Source organism: Malaya genurostris, chromosome 2 (assembly GCF_030247185.1).
Source record: "Malaya genurostris strain Urasoe2022 chromosome 2, Malgen_1.1, whole genome shotgun sequence".
NCBI classification, from domain to species: domain Eukaryota; kingdom Metazoa; phylum Arthropoda; class Insecta; order Diptera; family Culicidae; genus Malaya; species Malaya genurostris.
The window spans coordinates 94,773,488-94,797,595 of record NC_080571.1 but is presented as its reverse complement, the minus strand read 5'-3'; the positions used below and the strand labels follow the sequence as shown (position 1 = coordinate 94,797,595).

General features: G+C 34.8%; 1 protein-coding gene across 1 annotated transcript in view; it reads right to left on the bottom strand.

Moving 5' to 3' along the window:
- Positions 1-19,917, bottom strand: part of LOC131427867 (uncharacterized) — a 184,884-nt gene extending 164,967 nt beyond the window's left edge. Inside the window, exon 1 of the mRNA XM_058591420.1 lies at positions 19,154-19,917. The gene's annotated coding sequence lies outside the window, so the exon portion shown is untranslated. The remainder of the gene's footprint in view (positions 1-19,153) is intronic.
- Positions 19,918-24,108: the final 4,191 nt, after the last annotated feature.

Sequence of the window (24,108 nt, the reverse complement as noted above, 5' to 3'; positions counted from 1 at the left end):
CGTGCAGGCATAGCTGAAATAAAGCTGCATACAATCAAAAATGTGCGTCAGTCGGTGTTGAACAGTCGTTCGCACCGCACGCGTATAGCTCTTGGCTCCTGGAATTTTTTTCTGGCTACCTAGAGTTTCATTGATTCAAGGCTTCAGTCTTTTTCAAGGCTACCTGAATCACTAACTAAGTGACTAAGTGATATTAGAGTGACTAAGTGATACAAAGAGTGATATTAGAGTGACTAAGAAATTAATCAGCCTTTTTTAAGGCTAGCTAGGAGTCTAATCGAAGACTAATTTAGCCTAGTTAATTTAATTTAAAATTTCATTAATTTCAAAAATGCCTGCGTCCAACCGGAAAGGCAACAAGCCTAAGGCTAAAAATAATTCAATACGGAATAAATCACAATCCGTTATTCAACATTTTTCTAATAACATTCACGATCTTATAGAATCTGAATGTAAAAATAAAAGACAACGGACGGATTTCCCTTCCGTTGATCCTATGCCGTCTAACAATATTTACGAGATTCTTCCTGAATCCGATTGTAGCGACATAGAAGAAAATTCTTCAAAAATTCCCAAAATGGACGCTTGTCGTTCTGGGAAGAAACATCAATCTATGCCACCAGTGACGGTGATGATTTCCGACTTCAAAGCATTCCGTACTGAGCTTTCTACTTTTCTCCCGGAAGTAAAAGTCTCATTTCAAATCGGACGAAGAGGAGAATGTCGAGTCTTGGTGGATGGATTGGAAGATTACGAACGTCTTATTCGATATTTGTCCGAAAAACTTCATAAATTTTATTCATATGACATAAAATCAGACAGACCCTTCAAGGCTGTCTTGAAAGGATTATCAAATGATCAAAGTATTGATGAAATTAAAAATGAAATAAAAGAATTGCTTGGTTTTGCCCCTTCCCAAGTAATACTTATGAAAAAAAGAGCGAATGGTACTTCTAAACCACGCTCTGGAATTTCCCATGAACTTTACCTAATACACTTCAATCGAAGTGATGTAAACAATTTGAAAACTTTAGAAAAAGTACGTTTCATTTCCCACATTAAAATTCATTGGGAACATTATAAACGGCATAATCGTATTGCAAACTTAACGCAATGTCGTCGTTGCCAAGGCTTCGGCCATGGAACCAAAAATTGTCATATGGATATACGGTGTTTGAATTGTGGTGAATCGCATTCGAAAGACGTTTGTCCAATGAATGAAACCACTGATAAATTTTCATGTTCAAATTGCAATGGAAATCATAAATCCAATTATTTGAAATGTCCTGTCAGGGAAAAAATTTTAAACGCTCGTTCGCTTAGACAACAAGTCAAATCAACGACCTTAAATTTACAGAACATACCTGAAAATTCTTCTAAGGCACCTGCCAATTCGTCTTCTAACGAAAACAATTTATTGACAGGTAGATCGACCTCGTCATCATCTTCTTCTAATGTCAGTTATGCTGGTATATTAGGTAGAAATCTATCTCCTATTTCTTCTAATGTAAATAATCAAAACACAGGACCGCCTTGCAGTTCTTCTTCTAACGAAAACAATTTATTAATAGGTAGACCGGCCAAATCATCTTCTTCTAATGGCAGTCTACCTTCAAATATTCCTTCAATGCCATTCGCTTCTTTAAATGAAGTCGATTTAGGCGATATAACTGAAAATAAAATGATCTACCTACAAGATCAACTTTTTCAAATGATCATCCAAATGAATTCGACTTCATCACTTTTTGAAGCATTTCAAATCGGATGGAAATTTGCAAATAATATTATAATGAATTTAAAATTTAACAGTGATGTTAAATAATTATTTGAATATTTTAAATTGGAATGCTCGATCTTTGAAATCGAGTGAAGATGAATTTTATAATTTTCTCAAAGTTCACAAAATTCATATTGCCATTGTGACAGAAACTTTTCTTAAACCAAATGTAAAATTGAAAAGTAATCCACATTATGTGGTTCATCGATTTGACAGGTTTACTGGAATTGGTGGTGGAGTTGCCATTTTTGTCCAACGGCAAATTAAACATCGAATTTTACCTTCTTTCAATACTAAAGTTATTGAAAGCTTGGGAATCGAAGTTGAAACCATTCATGGAATTTATTTCATCGCTGGAGCATATTTGCCATTCCAATGCACCGGCGAACAATTAAATTTCTTTAAAGGCGATTTGCAAAAACTTACAAGATATCGATCGAAATTTTTCGTAATAGGGGACTTAAATGCTAAGCATGTCCAGTGGAATTGTAGGCAAAATAACAGTAATGGTAAAATACTTCATAATCAACTCTCAGCTGGTTACTTTACAGTTCTTCATCCCAGTAATCCTACTTGTTTCTCTTCCGTGAAAAACCCGTCTACAATTGATCTGGTTCTAACAGATCAAAGTCACATTTGTAGTGAACCGATTACTCATGCTGATTTTGACTCAGATCATCTTCCTGTAACATTCAGACTTTCCAACGAAGCTATAATTAATCCAATTAGTTCTATTTTCAACTATCATAGAGCTAATTGGTTGGATTACAGATCTCACATTGAAAATCATGTGGATCATGAAACTATTTTAGAAAATTCTGCGGACATCGACACAGCAATTGATAATTTGAATCATTATATTATCGAAGCTAGAAATCTTTCAGTTCCCAAAGCTCAAACTAAATTAAATTCTCCTATCATCGATGACAATCTTCAACTGCTCATTCGGTTGAAGAATGTTCGTCGACGACAATATCAACGTTCTCGTGATCCTGCTATGAAAAACATAGTTAAGGATTTACAAAAAGAAATTAAACATAGATTTACTCTTTTGCGAAATGAAAATTTCGCTAAAGAAGTTGAACAAATTAAACCATATTCTAAACCTTTCTGGAAACTTTCTAAGGTTCTTAAGAAACCTCAGAAACCAATTCCTGCTCTCAAGGAAGGAAATCAAATACTTCTTACAAATGGTGAAAAAGCTCAAAAGCTAGCTCAGCAGTTCGAGAGTGTCCACAATTTTAATTTAAACGTTGTGAGTCCTATTGAATATGAAGTCTCACTGAAGCATGATCATATTTCAACCCAAGTGTTATCACACGATGACATTATTGAGACGAATTTTGATGAAATTAAATCAATTATTAGGAAACTCAAAAACATGAAGGCTCCTGGTAATGATGGAATTTTTAATATTCTTATTAAAAATCTTCCCGATGTTGCCTTGAGACTCCTGGTTAAAATTTTCAACAAGTGTTTTTCATTAGCTTACTTCCCAAAAAGATGGAAAAACGCTAAAGTAATTCCTATCCTAAAACCTGATAAAAACCCAGCAGAAACATCAAGTTATCGCCCAATTAGCTTACTTTCTTCTATCAGTAAACTTTTTGAAAAAATTATCTTGTTAAGAATGATGACTCATATAAATGAGAATTCAATTTTTTTACCAGAGCAGTTTGGATTTCGTCATGAACATTCAACTACTCATCAACTTGTCAGAGTAACGAACATGATAAAATCAAATAAATCTTCTGGGTTATCCACTGGAGTTGCTCTTCTAGACATAGAAAAAGCATTCGACAGTGTTTGGCACAAAGGTTTAATAGCAAAAATGTCTGATTTCCAGTTTCCTATTTATTTGATCAAAATGATTCAAAATTATTTAACTGATCGTACTCTTCAGGTTAGCTATCAGAATTGTAAATCTGAATTGCTACCCGTACGAGCCGGTGTTCCGCAGGGTTCGAGTGTAGCTCCAATCTTGTATAATATTTTCACTTCTGATCTTCCAAATCTACCCGTTGGTTGTCAGAAATCGCTATTCTGTGACGACACAAGTCTGTTAGCCACAGGTAGAAATCTAAGAGTGATCTGCAGTCGCCTACAAAGAAGTTTAAATATTTTCAGTGATTATCTGTCAAAATGGAAAATTAAACCAAATGCAGCAAAAACGCAATTAATTATCTTTCCTCACAAGCCAAGAGCTTCTTTTCTTAAACCAAACAATAATCACATTCTCAAATTGAATGGCTTGGAATTGACATGGTCTGATCAAGCTAAATACTTAGGTTTAACGTATGACAAAAAGCTCACTTTCAAGGATCACATTGAAGGAATCCAGGCAAAGTGTAATAAATATATTAAATGTTTATATCCTCTTATAAACAGAAATTCTAAGCTCTGTCTAAAAAACAAATTGTTAATTTATAAACAAATTTTCAGACCAGCCATGCTTTATGCGGTACCAATTTGGTCAAGCTGTTGTTCCACCAGGAAGAAAACGCTTCAAAGGATTCAGAATAAAATTCTGAAAATGATTCTGAAGCGTCCTCCCTGGTTTAGTACAAATGAGTTACACAGACTCACAAATATAGAACCATTAGATGTAATGTCACATAATATTATAAGCAAATTCCGACAAAAATCGATGCAATCTTCAATTGAATCGATTCGCTCTCTGTATTAGTTAGTAAGTTAGTATATAAGTTCCTTTTCCCCATTACACAATACAAGTAGGTTTAGAATTTTCCCTACACAAAAATCTCAGAATTGCGGAAGCAAATGATGTCTTCATGGTAATAACCAAATCATATATATATAACAGGGCTGAAAAGTCACCACTTGTGGCTGAACACCCAATTTAAATCTTAATAATTTAATTTTAACTCATATTCCAATAAATAGTTATTTAAAAAAAAAAAAAAAAAAAAAAAAAAAAAATCAAAAATGTGCTAAAAAACTGGACCGACCGTATGGTGTACTGCAAGGCCAGCCGAGGTAGCCATTTGAATGAAATTATATTTCACAATTAACCGGAAGGATTGTACTTTAATATGAGTAAATAAATTTTGAAATTGGATGAACCGTTTGTGTTTTATTGCATGTTCAAAAAAATTACATGGCGGACCCTGTACTATTATATTAGTTTTTAAAGCTTCTATAAAACCTTTTATGCGGACTCATAATTGAACTGAAAATAGAACAACTTGATCTAAAATAAAACCATGCATATACCCTTAATATTGCTTTCAAACATTCTCTTGGCATCATTGTTGTCAGTTCAATAATTTCATAAATCTAGTTCTATACCGTAGCATTCATTGACATCAAATAAACTTCGAAATTCAAAAACGAGGAAATATGATGGGTTTTTATGATTAATTTTTAGAATAATATGACATTTTTGACACAATGATACAGATTTGTACAAAAATGACGATGAATCACAAAAATTTATTTTGTCGTGAACGACTTACTTTACTATGGGGCGCCTTTTCAAAATTTATCTTGTACAAGAATGGGCAGAAGTTTATCATGAATATCTCTTGATGTATGTACTTAACCCAACAACATAATTTTTTCTACAAGCTATCGGAAATATGATCAGGAATTGGTGATTAAATTTTCAACAATGTGAGATAACAATAAATAATTAAAAACATTAGAAAAACATAAGAAACTTTTGGAAATAAAGAGGAAAATTCATCACGCTTGCTTGCCTTTTTCGCACCCGGACGACAGGTTTTAATGTAGTCGAGCACATATCAGTTCCGATTATCTACTGGACGAGTATAAAATGTAAACTTTGATTGAAAATCGTTCGATCGTTCTTCTAGTGCTTCAGACGAAACTGGATGTCGAGGTGAAGTTCTCCCACCAACATCAGTAAGAACAAACCAAGTATAAAGTGTAAAAGGCTTAGGTCGTGCTTTCATTTGGATTTCGATCGTCGGCAGCAGTCGTCAGTAATTAGAGCAAATCTTTTGCATGGGTCAAGACCTCAAACGTACAAGTCGCAGCGCCAGTTTCTCTTCAAAAAATTGCATCATCCTGCTCCTGGTCGTTTGCATTGGAGCAAAATGCAACGAAGAATTAAAAACATTATATAAAATCAGCCCTTCTAATGGCTCCAAATGTTATCTATAGAACTATAACGATTGATTCTTCGCAAATCGATAATTAAAACCATCAGTTCAGTGCAAATTTAGGATAACTTGATTAGCTTTCTGTAATTTTCGCAGTGCAAAATTTGCAACAGTGTTTAATATTGTTTATATCCAAACCGTGTTTAATATTTTAGAGAATTACATAATTTGGCCGTTCTGAATGCCAGAAACTAATCCCGTACAGCCTTTTGTTAGTTTTAATCAAGGAAATATTTATGAAATAATCGCCATCAAAATTCTGTAAGTTGCTATTTAGAACCATAATGGTATACCCAAAACATTATGCGAAATATTGCTTTACTAATAATGAATGGTTCACCAGCGATAGTGTGCTTGAATCACTTATACTACCGATGAATTATTTGAACGAATTGCCTATATTTGAGAGAAAAGAGAATACTGCATACTCTTTTTCAGACAGGTTCAATAGTATTAAACGTAATACGGCACGCTCGTCGGCAAGTATGTATGGAATGGTTCGTTCTCCAATCTGTTCGCTCGTGTATATTTCCTGCATCGAAGCCGGTAACTCAGGCTGTGGGTATGAGTGCTGTAGCTGCGCTGAACCGTTTTGTTGCAAGTCACTCGCATTGATGAATGAATGGTGAAAGCTCTGTTTACTATACTCTATACGGCCCATTTATCAACCAGTTTTAGCTCTGTTGAATTTTCTGTTGATTTGCTATATAAAATGCATAGCACCGACTCAGAATAGATTCGAAGTTAACTCGTCACTCTCCATCACGAACGCCTTCATAAAAGGTTTTTTCAGAACCACCATTATTTGATCATAAAGAATTATACTGGTTATTTCGTAATACTTAAATGTATGTCAGTTTTATTCGTATTCACGACATCCAGTTATGTCTCTGACATTAAGCACCCATACTTTTTTTACAAATCATGAAGACTTTCGCAAAAAGCGCATTTATTTCAAGGTGATTAGTTATTATTCTTATTTTTATCTATACATACATGATAAAAATATAAGCGTATGAAGTTTTCACAGTTAGAAAAAGCCTTAAACTCTTAATTAAAATCTAAGATATTCTTACTGATTGCATTCAAAACCGACATGAGACACACATATTTAAGTAAAATATTACCAAAATGACAGTATAAAGACTGTACCAGAAAGTATGAACGCACTTTGATTTCGCTGTAAATAATTCACAAGTGTTAGATATTCAAACTTTATTCGATATACTGATAATGTTAGACTAAAACAACAGAATATTATTCTCAACATTTGCTACTTAGCCATTATAGACTAGCTGGTGCACCTTCTTGCGAACGTTCCTCATTAAGTTCCGTACAGACTTCTTGGCGACAAGTTTTGATACTTTTTTCCAATCTTTTTCGAACTGTTGAATGGTTTCGGCTGCCGAGACATGTTTCCTAAGATGTGCCTTCGTTAATGCTCAAAATTCCTCAATGGGTCGAAGTTGTGGGAAACTTGGTGGATTCATGTCTTTTGGGACGAAAGTGACATTTTTGGTAGTATACCATTCTACCAGGCGCGTATACAGGGGGGTGTTTTAGGGGTTCAAACCCCCTCCGAAACTCAAAAAAGTATGATATTATGTAAACTCTTTTTTTCAAATAAGTAAAAAATAAAATGAATAATTTTCAACAAACGACTCCACAAAAAAAAAATTTCAAATAATTATATAAAAAGTTCCATTTGTATGGGAATTGATCAACATGTTCTGAAACACCCCCCGAAATTTTTTTCTGGGTTCGCGCCTGCATTCTACCGTTGATTTCGAGTAGTGGCAAGAAAGATCTAGCCAGAAGACAGCAGGATCCTTGTGGCTTCATGGGTAGAAGTTGTTTTTGTGAACATTCCTTGATGTATATTTCGCTGTTCATTGAAGCAGTGGTGATGAAGGGTTTCGAAATCTTATCGCAGCTACAAACTGCTTGCCAAACCATAGCTTTTTTACCAAATTTTTCGACTTCAATCGATGTCTCGGACTGGTTTAACACTTGCCCTTCTCGCATCGTATAATATTGTGGTCCCAGCAAGGATTTGTAATCGAATTTCACGTAGGTTTCGTCGTCCATGATTATGCAGTTCGAATTTTCCTCAAGAATCGTATTGTACAGCTTTCGAACTCTCGGCCTGATCGATGCTTCTTGTTTCGGACTACGTTTTGGTTGTTTCTGCTTCTTATAGGTTCGAAGATTCAAACGTTCTTTAGCACGAAGAACATTTGACTTCGAACTGCCCACTTTTTTGGCCACATCACGAACTGAAACCTACTTCTTTTGCTCGAATGCCTTCAGTTTACGTTTATCCAACTGAGGGTTAGCAGGACCTTTTTTCGACCCGTTTTAGGTTTATCCTCAAAGGTGTTATCCTCACCGAACTTCCTGATTGCATTTCGCACGGCTCTATCACTTACTCCTTCCATTTTTGCTATCTTTCTCAGTGACAGTCCGCGTTCTGTGCACCATTTGTACTGCTGAAAGACCACGCATTTCGAAATAAACTAATGAAAACGAATAAACAACTGCACAAGTGATTAGAGAAGAGTGTAAACAACAGAACGCAGCCATAAAAATTGACAAATTCTGAACCATTGCGAAATGGTAGCGGTTTTTGGTTACGTCCATACTTTCTGGACAGTCTTTATGCGACGTTAGCTTATAAGTTTAAGCTAAATGTTTCCGAATCGATTGGTTGTTGAATTATATAAATCTATCAACAAATGACTAAGTTATAAGCGTTCAAAATTATGACAGAAATAGGTTCTGCGGTTAGTTTTGCATGTTTTAAATTGGCATCCACCCGCTCTTCACACAGATTTTAACAAAACCGCATTGTTTCACTATGGATAACGAGACGTACGTAAAAGCCGACTTCCGGTAGCTTCTCGGATTTCTGTTTTTCATTACCCATCAGTTTGATGTCCCAGAAGTCGTTAGAAAGCAGAAGATTCAAAAGTTTGCCAATAAATATACAGCGCTCCATAAGTTTCGTAAGAACCTCATTGTTTAAATTCCGGATACGTCTTTTGGCAATTACATTCAAATTCAATGTCCTGTTTAATCATTTACTGGTCCAAAAAAAGCTAAATCCGCAGACGAATTTTACGAACGATGCTTTGGGTGGTATTGAATTTCTTGGAGATAACATAATCCGTCAGCCTTGGGTTCGCCCTAATCGTTCAAATCATGCAACATCTGATTGATAGTTCCACCACTACAACGCCTGCCGATTTAATCGATTTCTACACTCAGAAAAATTCTCATTTCAATGCTACGTGAAAACTTATGTGATTTTTATCCATATAACTGTTCTTGTAATATTTATGTGAAGTATAGGTGGCACAGAATGAACTCATGAACTCATAGTCCACATTTGTATCACGTAATCCCTACGTGACTTTTTTTGTAGATTCTATAGAATAACTTTGTGAAATTTACACGAAGTTCATTGCAATTGTACTGTAAAATTGCTTACATCTGAACTTACTTTTTACCAGAGTTTTACGTAATAGTCACATTATTTTCATGTAATTGTTACTAAGTTCTAAATTGAATCTTAATAATGAATATGGGTATTAAAAACTAATTAACTCATTCTACGGGTTGAGATGCATGTATTGTGATTGACGACAATTTTCGATGTACAGTTTCCGTAGAAGATTGATGTGCTTGAACACAATCTAGGGGATTTGCCTTTTAAAATGTAGAAAAGAAAAATTAAATTGAGTTTTAGTTTTTAGTTTTTTTTTTTGGTACACAGAATTCACGTAATTCCAATTTGTCATGCAAATATGTTATTGAGTTCATACCATCGAATTATTTTTTTAAAATAATTGTGAGAGATCACAAAGAAAACTCATTTTTTCAGAGCTATTTTGATAAGACTCGATAAATCCCTCCGAATTTTTCAGCCATTTTTGCCCTGCAGATAGATAAAAGCTTTTCAAAGGTCTGTATGTTTTTGGTTTTGGCAAATTTTTCAAAATTTCCATGAAAAATTTCCTAAACCCACCCGCGCGCATGGTACTTGGACGATGGCCTTAAGTACATCACGTAGATTTCGATGACAAAGCCATTTTTGGAATCTACGTGATTTTTTACATAATATTAACGTGTGGATATTTTTGAGTGTACGACTTTACTTTATTTTTAACCTGGACATGTCAGATTTTCGAATTGGGGGTCCTCAATTTATTTTCGGTTCGCGGCAACCATCATGTTTAACTTTTTTGAAACAAAATGAATCGTAACGAAATTTTCAGCAATGAAAGAGAAATCTTTTCAGAACGAACTACACAGAAAGAAATATTGAAATTTACACGCCAAATAGTAACATGGAATAGATATGGGTTGAATCGAAATTTTGATTGAAAACTTTCATAGATGCAAAACTAAATCGGATTGCATTGAATTTTCAATGAATATAACCGTAATAATATCTTTCAATTAACGCTTAGTTTGCGATTAAATTATATTGAAACCTACAGAATTGTAAAGTAACTTTATATTTAATTACCTGCTCCAAATATGTGCATGAAAATAGATGTAAATTCACAAAATATTTTTATCTGTGTGCTGTCAAAATATACAGTCTTGACTACTGGGTGCGCTACAGTGTATCCCGATGTTAGACGACTCTAGCTTAATATCAATCCTCATAGATAAAAATATTTAGTGAATTTACATAAATTTTCATGCACATGTTTGGAGCAGAAAATTGAATGGAAAGTTACTTTATTTTTCAATATACTTGGAATTCAACAATAAGCGTTTTTTTAGATACAGGCTTGTTCATTGAAAAATGAGTGTATTTCAATTTAATTTTACATCGATCATGGTTTTAAATCAGATTTTCGATACAACTGATGTCTATTTTATATTGCTATTGATTAACATGTTGTGTATATTTCTTTTTATTTTTCTGTGCTACTAATCGTTGATAAAATATAAGCTTTTCAATTCCTTAGGGTTGAAACTCGAAATGTATATAAAGTATAAATTGCATTTTCTGTAGTCTTCAACAGTTTTAGAAAATTTTCTTCTCTATTATCCATTTCAATAACGAGAAAAGTGTTTAAGTCAGCACCTTTCTTCTAATACGCTAGCGTTGTGGAGAAAGCGAAACAATTGGAAGCTTTGAATTTTCAACTACACTGCCATTTAAAAGCAAATGTTCGGTTTAGCAACAACAGCAGCATCAACAGAAGTTGATTTGCTGAATTCTCAGTCACGATTTAGCAGCAGACTACCATCACGAAATGTGCTGTTTAATGTACCAATCATTTGACCATAATCTCCCTGCTTACTTGCAAATACACTTCGTTCTATGAAGACAGGAAAGAGCTTTGTGTTCCCTAAGCACACTATCTTAATAAGGAAGAGTTTGTTTATCGAAGGAGCCATCCGCTAGAAGTAAATTCTCTTGACAGCGTGACTAAACTAAAGACAATAAATTTATTTAAAGTAGCTCTGGCTGGAAGACACCTATCAAGCTATCTGCTAGTTAATTAATTTATAACAATTGTAATTATAACTGATTTCACGTAACTGATTTTTTGCAAGGGGCCGCCCTTCCTAAAATAAGTTATTGTTATTTATTTTATTTTATTTTATTTCTTTTTGCAAGCTTTATAATTCTTGAAAAGTATTCAACTTATGGGTAACTATTTATGTACAATTTACAGATTCCGAGTTTCAACGATTTGTAAAAAGTGCATACAAAAACACATTCGCTTTTTTAAAAACAATTCTTGACTCGAATTGATCCAAATCGGAGTATGTGAAGTCTGTTGACTTTTTATTCATTTCTGAAATCATGAAAGAGTTATATTCGTATCAAGTCATTTTAAGTTTATTCTTACGATCTTTCGGAAAACTATTCTTTATTTTTCTTCAGCCGAAACTCGCTACTAAACTACTGACATAACCAAGACCCAAAAGATAAATTTGAATTTTTCCGTCGCTTGCGATTGTTTCACACACAAAATAGCAACGGAACGACTGCTAACTCCCGGAGGACATCAACAGGTACAAAAAAATCGACAAGCTTGTTCGTGGAAAACACTACCCCCGAGTCTCTTCGCACGGCTATACATTTCCTGATGGGAAAAGTTAACGAAGCACTTTTCACCGACAACGCAACCTTGTCGAAAGTAACCGCACCCAGAGTGTGCGAACAAGCGAGCAGCGAACGAACGCCGGTCAAGAATTCCAGCATTTCTTGTTCCATTCCATTTGCAGGCAACAATTCGCCGAGTAGAAAGGTATTCGAATCAAAATATGTGCAAGCGCCCAGCGGCTAATACTCTTTCGAGGAAAGGCAATACATAAGCCGCTGAGAGCGAATTTTGCCGCCCTGATTTTGATATTTTGATCCAACTTTCACCTTTATAGGGTTATAAAGCTATTTACCCAAACAATATTATATTGTAGAATTTTGTTTTTTTTTTATTTGATACTAAGCCTTAGAGACTTCAGGGGGCCTCACTGAAAACAAATAACATTCGAACCGAAATATTCAACATACATGAACACGTTTTATTAAAATAAAACGAATGCTCTTCCAAGTAGGCGCAGCATGGAATTATCACCCAGTGTTCTACGAAAATCCCAAGAGGAATCAATGAATTTCACACCCTCATAAAGCTAAAAGTTTCCGACACTGAGCTAAATGGAAGGAACCCGATTCTCTATCATCCTGAAGCAGGTTCGTATTGGTTTGTTTATTATTTTTGTTTCCATCACCGCGATTTAAGAGTTATTCAACTGTGATTTTGATGTAAGGGTTATTTAACTGATTTTTGGTGGGTATGTTTGAGGAAATAAGAAAATAACTATGTGTATACCAATCAACAATAACAGACATTATAACGACTGCAAAAATTTCTGTTACAATCAAATTTTCTTACAACTTTCGAGCAATAAAGTACAAAATTTTATTTAGGTCATTGTTAAAAAAAGGCAAAAGCAGTTTCTATATGTATATAAATTTCCATTCAACGGCAATGGAAAGTACTGCTTTTGCCTTTTCCACAATGTTCGTTTACTGCAGAAAGTGAATTGCATCTTAACTTCTTAAGGCAATAAATTAACTTTGTTCTAAGACTGAAGTAGTGATGTAGTGGTGGAATAATAAATCTTCTGCTAACATTGTCAAGATCTTTGGATAATTATCTTTGTTATTATTTTTTTCAAATTGTAATATATGTTGAATAGTTTAGTTTAAAAATCAAGAACTAATTACCAAAAAAATATTTTACTGAATTTTTTGTTTAAAACAAACCTCAGATCAAAATGAATTCAGAGCTATATTGTTTGCCTAATTACTATATGTCTAAATGTTTTGAAATGATGCAAAACCGTATGTAATACGGGGAGATGCTTCTTGGAACAAAAAAATAATTCAGTACTAGCGAGGGATGTATTATTTATTACAAGGAGCAACAGAAATAAAAAAAATATTTTTCTGAAAAAGAAGCTAATTGTCAGGTCCTGTCCTAGTATGCAACTAAAGGGTGATTTTTCTGCTAGTATTTTTTTGGAAACACTGTTTTTGACAGATCACGCGTGAATCGTGTCTTGTGTCGTTATCAAACTTGTTTAGTTTGTTCTATGATTGTAATCATGCATCGTCGTTTTCTCTATAATTTAATCATAAAAGGACGAAAGGAAATTGTTTTCAGCGACGAAGCTTATTTCAACAAGCAAAATTGCCGCATCTGAAGTGAAGATCAGTTAGAAACATTGCAAGAGCTACCAATGCATCCCAAAAAAGTCACTGTTTGGTGTGGATTAGAGGCCGGTGGCATTATTCGTGAAATACCGGCCGATATTTTTGAAAGAGTGTGCCAAAATTTGGCATTGCGCATGGGCCATCTATAGCGGAGCCGCGGCCAACATTTGCATGCAATAATCTTCAAATATTAATTTATATTGATCGTTCTATCGATTCCAATAAAGATCAATTTTCTCAAATTTGTTGTTTTTTTGAAAATCAAATGCTTTACCTCTTGAAAAATTTTCCTATCAAATACGCAGCAACTTCTTTTCGAACTGATTGTTGCAAATTTCTTATATATCGAACATGATTTAAAAAAACCTGTTTTCATCCACCTAGTGGTGTAATAATGCCTATCTCATTTTCATGTTCTCCTGTATATTACAGCAGAAACTCCCCGAAATACTACAATTTGAAAAGTTCAGAAAAGAGTATTGAAGATTTCTGTTTCATAATATTACTACATTGAAACACTACATTTGAATTTAAGTTAGTGAAAATCTATTCAATCATATGTGAAAAAGTGAAGTGAGCTCCATTTTATCATATTTGATTATTAACATATTGCCGGTACTTCCGGAACCGAAAGCTGGATACCGGCATAGTGACATTCGGTTCATTCAACCATACACTAACATGAACTACAAATTTATTTACGGTTCTCAATGACGATTTGAATGTGAGAAAAAATGTACCGGTAGTCGGACTGGGATAAAATTTAGCAAATCACTTATGGGACTATCATTGATTTATTAGGTTACAGAGCCACATGGTCTGAAAACTAGAGAAAATCACTCGCCAATATAAAGAGGTAGCTTAAGAACAAAGTATTCCTGAGATTGACGTTTTCATATTGAGCATCCTATCTCCGGAACCAGGGGTTTGACCCGGATGAAAATTGGGATATTCTTATGACATTTTAAGAACTTCCATCTCCAAAAAAAGTGAGTGACATTATTTTCACATTTTTTGTTCATTATTTTCAGAATTTTATGCATATCACTCTGTAATTCCGGAACCAGAAGTAGGATTCAAATGAAATCCCGGAACTTTGTATGAGACTATAAGACCTTTCATTTGAATCTAAGTTTGTGAAAATTGGTTCAGCCATCTCCGAGAAAAGTGAGTGACAATATTTGTCACACACACAGACATTTGCTCAGTTCGTCGAGCTGAATCGAATGGTATATAGCCTTTCTATATGAGAAAGGCAAAAACAGTTCTTAATTCTTTCTACGTGGTTCTAATTTCAGCATTGAAATAACATAATAAGTTATTGCAAAATTCACTGGACAATAATCGCAAAAAATGTATAAATGGTAACTATTTTTAGTACCAAATCATTACTGAACAGCATGGGGTTCGAATTCGTAAAATTGACCAGGAAAAATAACTTTCACAGATCTTAGACAATACAGTAAAATTTAAACTTTTTGTATGAAAATTCACATGATTTTCTTGTAGTGTGTTCAACATCTTCATGGTTTTCATAGGCACTATTGCCGATTGACGCTCATTGAAACCTATTTATTAATTTTTGATTAGTTTGGCTTAAATTACTCATAACTATGTTCAGTTTTGTTATTACTGAGTGGAAAAATTTATTGTAGAAGCCAAATGAATGAGAAACACACAGAAAAGATGATACACTCAAAAAAGATACACTCAGAGCAGAACTCGAATCTGCATTCTTATGCAATCCGTGTATAAGCGTTTTACCATTTCCGTCATCCTGAGCTGTGGTAGATACAGTTTTACAACAGAATCGAGTTGGTTAGCGTACATCGAGCAATTCTCTAAATCCTAGCCGCCTCACGAGACCGGTACCTCATATCCAAACATCTTCTCTGTTCATCACACTACAACATACTACATACTAAATAGGTATAGAGCGAGAAGACTAGTGTGTTGTTGTCTGATGAACAAAGAAGATGTTTGAATATGGAGTACCGGTCGTGAGGCGGCTTGTATTTAGATCATTATTCGATGAATCCTGCCCTGAGTGCATTTAAAAAAAAAATCTTTTCTGTGAGATTTTCATTCATTTTGCTTCTGTTTTTACTCAGTCAATGGCAAAACTGGAGTTTATTGAATACTTTATCTTTACGTTTCGTCTTAGACTCGCCTGTGTATAACAGTTTATGTTGAACTGTGTGCCACCTAGCAGACGAAACGTAAAGAAAATGCAAATACGGTTAAGTCCCCTAAGCACAAGCATAGCATAATCCTTTAAATGGCTTATTGAATGTTTTTTACGGCACGGGATTATCGATATAGTGTAGCACATCAACCAGAACGAATCAAAAGATAATTCAACTAACAACTGCTAACAACTAATTTTATCATTCACAAGAATATACTTTGAAAGTGTGTCCGATTCTGACAATGGAGCCGTTTTTCTAAAAAAGTTATAACTTACAAAAGTGATCTCTCTTGGAAATCACCTCTCATTACCAATCATTATCGTACTAATTGTTTGAATTGCAGTTTATTTAGATTTCATTCTGTTTCGAACCCAGCACATTGAGTCAGAATGTGCTAATGCGCTAATTCGAAGTATCAACTGTGCCTTGTTGTTCTTTCCTTTTTAAATTCTCTTAATATTTTTGATATTCTACCAAATCAACATTCATACCTAATCTTTCGTGTAGAATTTCGTTTGGATTTGTTTGAATCTTATGACTGATTTTCCAACAGCCGAACTACCAGGAAATTCAATCAATTTATTAGGAAAAAGAATGGTTTGTTGACTGAAATATCACAGGTAACAGATATGACCAGACAAAAATTTTCAAAAACCTGTGCAAATTTTGAATTTATCATCATCGTGAATCGACGAATTTTCCATTTAACGAAATTTATTTGCTGTATGGTGATCATTTTATAGCTTTAAATGTATTTTATATGATGTAAATACGCAGCTACAGGAAAAATATATATGATATTGCTTGAAATTATATTATTATAATATAAATATATAAGTAGTAACATTTTCCAAGCTATCCCCAAATACGAGGTAGAATAGCATCGATCCATACAGTTCTCAGCGCCCAACATATTTCTTGTTCAAGCACTGTTTAATTCATGACACAAGCATCCACAAAACTCGGAACCTCAGAGTTCACAAATGGTTTTTAGTGTCAGCTGAAGAGATAATCGAAAGGGAGAGCACCCAGCGAATAAAAACTTTGATTGGCTTTTTCTCCAAACCACGTTTTTTTTAAACTGGATGTCAGTCATATTCCAAAATTATTCATTGTTATTTAAAAAAGTTTCAACAATTAAAAGTGCAAAAAAGGATGAAAAATCGAAAAAATGACCGACATTTTGTTTTTTCGCGATGAAAATTTTTCACTCTTGTTCCGACCATAGCCAATTTGATAGAAAATATGAAAATATTTTGCATTTTGCTTTTCGATGACACTTTCGTTTCCGAGAAATTATGACACTCACCAAAAAATCGAATGAGTTTGAGCAGTTGTTTTTAAACGCACCATATTGAAATAAACCGATTTTTAATGAAGCTTAATATATGTACTTTTATCTCTAGAAAGTATAATTTTGAAATATTACTCAAACAAGTGTATTTTTTTTCAATAAAACACGTATTATGGAGGAACATGGACTTAAATCCAATAAACGCTTTTTTGCATGCATTTGATTTATAGAAGTGATAGGAGTGCAACATTGTGCATGTCTCAAGCACACAGCAGGCGCCGCCTTTGACTTGGCGTAGCGATATGGCTAATAACAATTTTTAATCACAACACTTGCTGATTCTATTGATGATGTGACTCCACGTATCCGGTGTTACTGCATAAATTTTGAAAATATCACCACTATTGATCCACTTATCAACCACACTACGTGCACTGAATATTTTCAGAAAGATTCAGTTCTTGTTCATCGGCGAATTTGTATTCTGCAATGAGTTGAGAAATAACGGCTATGAATAAAACTCTTCTGTTTGAGAATCATATATTCAATGTTCAAACTTTGTTTATTAAATATCATCGAGCAGAATGGTCGCTAGTAAATTTTCCACAATTGATTTCTTGCCATATGAAACCAGTTTCAGTGAGGATTGAGTTTGAAAAAAATTAATACTGAACTTTTCTGCAGTGAGTTTTCTAATCGTTGGTTTTTTTTTGTCTGAAAATCACTTCTAAAAAAATTCCCGATTTTTGAAATTTTAATTTTTTTCCAACACCTTTCCAAATATGCCGCCAATATAATTCCAAATATGTCATACGGTTTCAGAATCAGTATGTGCTGAAGCGTAAACAACAATACTTTTTTTACTAAGAAACTGTCAGATTTAGTGACGAAAAAAGTGATTTTAAAGGGTAAACTTTTAAGTAGAAAATTTCTTTATTTCAATATGAGGAAATGATACGAAAGGTAGAAAATCGGGTACCATATGAATTGAAGCCAAGGAACGTCGAACGCCGTTTCAAATGTGCAAAGAACTGCTCCGAAGGCACAAATGAAAAAGTTTTTCAAATCGAGTTGTTACTGACGATAGGAAGTTGGTCCATTACGTTGAAGAGGTTGGTGAAATTGAAAAAAATCGATTCCCAAATAAACGAACAAATAATTTTCAAGCGCCTAAAAAAACCTAAACTGAAGTTGCCTAAATCGATCGACCCCATCACAAAGAGTGCTCAGCAGAAATTTGACTGAAGCAAGTGAGAAAAGTGTCATTCCTTTTTCAAAAAAGAGGTTTAACCGTAGTCATTCGTCTCTCCGAGACTAGAATTACACCTGGTGGAAACATTTTTTTTTAAAACATGACACACTTAATTTTGGAATTCAAAAGAAATTGAAAGCTCGTCGAATGATCAGATGGTTAAAACCGAGGTTAAACATATAAAATAATAATAATATTCATTGAATTTCTCAAAATCAAAATCATGTGCATAATAAATAGATATAAATTTTTTTAAGAGGCTTTAACCTTATAGTGATTGGCTTTTTTCGAGTCAGATAATGCTACAATTTAAGTGAAAAGCTTTAAATTCATCCCAAAATCATAAGTATAATCAATCGATATTAATCAAATTTTATTTTAATTTTACTATGTACAGGAACAACTGAACGTATTAATTGATGGTCAGTTGAGTTTTCCTAAGAGCATGATATAGCACCATCTAATGGGTTGCCTGCATATGACCATCATATTAACAAACAACCATATCTTGTTTCCCCGTTCCCGCACACTCGTTGTATACAAATTTTCATCTAAGATGAACTGATTACTATGAGGTCCCACACAGTCTATAGTCTGATGATATACCCTGCCACCCTAATCGGTGGCAGCTTTCCATGCATGAAAATTCAACCAAACAACAACAGCCTACCGTCAGAGAATTCCACCCGCCTTTTTTTCCCTACGTAAGAAACATATACTTATCACCTCTAGCAATACTATCTACTTACATCAATTTATGTAGATTGCAAAAGTGCCACGAAAATAAGATATCTGGTTTCCGTCGGCGGGAAAATCACTTCTGCTTGCTTGTCACAAAATACGAAAAATCACACCGTTGCGTTAACTATACTGAACTTACTGATTGCATAGACACTTCTCTATTGGCGTTTTCGCTGAATACAACTACAATATAATTTACACTCACTGAACTCAAATTTCAAACTCGTAAACTTCTCCAATTATCCAGCGGCATTAAAATTTGTGAACCGCGAAATTTAAGACGTGTTAAATAGTATACCTTCCGGTGCGGATTTCCAACAAAGCACACCTTTTTGTATTGTCTGTGTTTTGGCTAGGAACCGCGAACCACTCCCGTCGGAAATCAAACACCTTTATTCTCCAACGTGCCTCTGTTGTTTCTGGTCTACTCTGGTTAATTGTTACCTTTGAAACTTTATTCTGCACAAATAGCTTCCACACTGTTCGTTTTCAGTTTCACATCACTATTGGATGTTGAGCCCAAAGTCCGGAACTTTATCCGTTCGATGTGAGTTAACTCACTCGAATCGAAACGTACGCACAAACAACCGACCAAATTACTCGTTCATTCACGGTGCGTAAAAAGTGCAACATCAACAGTGAGACAATCGGTTGCTCAACAATTTGTCCTGCAGCAACGCGCTGAACTGCTTATCACTTCCCAGCAGAAATGTCTTCTGCGATGTTCAACAAGTGTTATGTCAACGACGTCCTTGCACCAAATCATAAAACTCACCAACGTGTATACCCTTTTATAAATGCCCTTCCTCCCACCGATTTCATATTCGGTGGCCCGAGCTCGTTTCATTCAGTCAATCACGAGCCTGCCGCTTTTCCGGCCGTCACGCTTTGTATCGCGCCCACTGCGAACAGATTTCCGCACGTGGGTGGGTTGGCTTGTATTCGGTCACCGACGGATGCTCGTCCCGCTCGGGTAATGTTCGTTTTATTTGATGGTCCGGTCGCGCATGTCGCACGATTATCCTTATTATGATGCAACAGCGAGACACGATGTCGCGCAACATCAACCCAAGTCTCGACCCCGGCGAAAGCTCGATTCGCCCATGATATAAAAATCACGTCACAACTTTACAAGGTAGCGGTTATCTGGAATCGTTGTATTTTAATTTAAACTAAACTTCCTACAATTAAATCATTAAACATGTAATAATTTGAAATGTAATTACGACCTTGAACTAACGCGTTTTTCCTATTTGTCAATATTCACTTCGAAGAAGTATTCCGGATGGTATAAAAAAAATCGGCAACACGACATTTTTTGTTCACCAATTTACATGCTCTTTTCCGAAATTCATTAAAGTAATGTTCTGATATCTTGGTAAAGCGCGTTTTTATTCGAAGTTTAGCATAATATTATACTGTACTTGTCAGTAAACAAGAAATATACCGATGTATCGGCAAATTTGTTTACCGAGATTTCGAAGGTGTTTTAATTGAAACTCGGTGAGACACTTGTCATTCAATATCTTTTATCGATTCAGCAGTACACCAAGTCGACATTGTTCGGGGAGCTGAAAAACATAGAAATTGGATAAAGGAGGGATATTTTTATATTTCGTGAGTAGATTAGTAAAATCAAACACTATCTTCTTCTTATATAATACCATGAACATCTGTTTATTTCCTGGTAGAAGCGTTGAGGAGCTCTAGAAATAACTGTCTTCAGCCGTGATGTTTCCATTTGGGATATTTTTTGTATGTTCAATTAAATGAACATTGACAAAACACTTCCTTTCGGCATGCTTAGCTTTTGTGATATTTATAACATACAATAAAAAGGGAAAATCTTCTATGTTCGATTACTGATGACTCGCAATTCATCGTTCAATCCTAATCACTTTTGCTGAGCTAACAGCAAAAGTGCTGCTGATAAGTTCGACAATAATTGATAGTTAACAAATTTAGGATTCCCGAGATTCTCAGTATTTATAAAAGTGGCTACATCGTTGCATGCGCTTGGCCGGGACGTCGGTGCAAGTAGCCAAATAGTGAAAAAGTATCTGGCGTACATGTCAGGAAGCAGAAGACGCGTCTACTGGTTTCGGAGCTGTAGGTAATGATGCAGCGACAGTGGCTGAATAAAATGGTCAACTCGATTTTACCGGCGAATCGGCGGTGGTGATGGACGACGATACCTATCTCACCCTTTTTTATAAAATGAAATTCATTTACGCACAGAGTGTGGGACTCCACCACTGTATAATTGGAACTACCCATTAAAACACCTTGGATCTCCAACCCTATCTCCCGGGAACTACGGTTTGGTATTATTTCTGGGTGGAAGGCTATCGGTGCTCAAAGCACCCTTCTCGGCCTAGTGCATCGCCATGGACGTCTGCATCGTTCCCTCCTACGTTTGGACCATTTAAATCGACTTTGACTCGCTTCGATCCAGGGGATCTACCAGGAAGATGTCAAGGTCGGTCTGGCGATTTCGGTTGGAGCATGACTTTCGGTGCGCTGGCGCCTCGATGACCCAGGTCTAACTACGTCACGAACTACTCGGCTAGTCTCTGACGATGGATCTAGCCTACACCGACGAAAAAGTTCTCCGACTATGAAACAACGAAGACCTATCTCACCCAGGATGGCAACGACTGGCAGGAGACTTCGTACTTTACTCCCCCCACGAAGGAAGTGAGTTCCAGTAAAGTTCATTTCACACACCAAGTTTCCCAAGAAGGTGTTGCTGTGGCTGATAATCAGCAAGAAGTGGATGTCAAAGCTGCTTTTATTTTGCACCGGACTAGCCGTACAAACGTTACGCAAAAGAAGACTTCGGATTGCTTTCAGGATTCTCATAATTGCTCATAACTTTGATATCTTTGAAGAGGTCAAAGTTTGTCAAAAATTCATAATCTATATGCTCATGTGGAAAGCGGAGTGGTACAAGGATAATGAGGTCAACTTCGTACCGAAAAACTTCTATCCCCTGAACGCAATGGAACTGCGGCCAATTGAAAAGTACTGGCCCATCATGAAGCAGACGCTTCGGAAACATCCTACGGGAGTATAGTCGGAGTAAGATACGGAAAAAATGGATTTCCACGTAAAAAAAAATATTAGTTCAAACTTTATACAAGATCTTGTAGATAGCGATAAGAATATGGTTATACATTTGGACATTTGGATTAAAATTGAATAAAGAGTATATAGAAAAATTTAAATGATATCTTTTATTTTGATTCCCTGAAAGCTTGGAGATGATCGGTTAAATGGGTGGATTTTATCGAATATTTTCTTGAGTCCGCACACCCTCTATTTCATACTAAAGTAGGTGTACAGTTAACTCCAAACGATAAAATCTAAAATGACTAAAATAAGTTAATCATATCTATACCAGAGTCCATGATATATAAGAATCACGCGAAGGGAAAATACTTCAAACTGCCACTCAGCAATTTTCTTGTTATTTGCTCTGCAACGAAGTTATTTTTGTGAGCTTAAAATTACGTTTGATTTCAAATTTCAGAACGTGTACTTGTATCTGTATTCGGTTAATTTTAAGAGAAAGAACATGTGCTTGTAATTTTTGTTAGCAATTTTTTACAAACTCTTGATAATTGGAACAATAGTTAATATTTGCTTCAATTAATTGGGATTAAACTACATCAAACAAAATTATTTATTTTACTTATATTCAATTGTTTAGTTTGAAAATTATATTCGATTATTGAATAATCGAACAATTCGAATCTGACATCGCCTCTTGTGCTCATCATTCAGACTAAAATTAATCATTGTTGCTTGAATAACAAAAACAGTTTGAAAATTTTTTTATTCCAGCTTAAAATAAACATAACTCAAATTTGAAAATTTAGCAGTTAGTAAAAATAATATTATATTTTCAAGAAAACAGATATTTAGGCTCGCATATACATACACAATGGTCTTACAATCCAGTTGTCTTATGTTCGTGTCCCGACCTGAAAAGTTTCTTAGTATCAGTAAGATCGTAGCACCAGCCATGCAATGGTTCTGTACGCTATGAATCAGCTACGAAGCCTGATTTCAGAACGTGAAAATCCACACACTTAGATTTTTTCCACGAATCACGCAAAACTTTGCCGAGATTTGCACATCCGATTGCTCGACTAAAATTCTAGGTATTTTTTATTTGGTTTTTCGGTTATCTAAAAGCTGTGTATCGTGATTTCGTGAAATTGATACCATTAATTTGCTGATTTCGGTAACAGCCAATTGCTGGTAAACACGGTAATTCAATAAACCGAATATCAGTATGACATTTTGAATTGAATTTTTGAAAAAGCTATCTTTGCCAAAATTTCAGCGAAATATCGCTTCGCCGTTCGTTGTCGGCATCTATTTTCGCCGAGATCAAATTTTAGTTTTAAGTGTGCACAAAAGCAATGTAAAACCAAGGCTTTGCTATGTACATGAAAAAGTCCAATAGAAATTTTTATTTTAAGTCTGTATTAATCGTAACATAACATTTTATTCTTATTATCTTATTGTCATTTCAAAATGTATTATAACTGGAAAATGTAACGAAGCCTAGATTACAAACTAGACATTATTTGCATTAAATAAACTTGTAGTTTCAAGCAACTATATTTGCAGTATCAAACTAAATTTCTATCTGTCATTATTTCAATTAAATTAAAACACTTGTAGCATTATTAAACATCCAATTTCAAGAGGACCAACTATCTATTGCAAATAGTGTATACTAATTTGTACACCAGATGAAAAAGAAAATGTATCCTCTTTCGTTGAATGTTCTGACTAACTCAGCGAGTACAGAATTCTTCAAGATAAGTTGTCAAAGGGAATGTTGACGATTGGCTTATTAGCCGTTATAAAAAAATCGCAAATCATGTATTGAGAAAAAATAGACCTTTTGCCCTATTAAATCAAAGCGCAGGTATATTTTCGATATCGA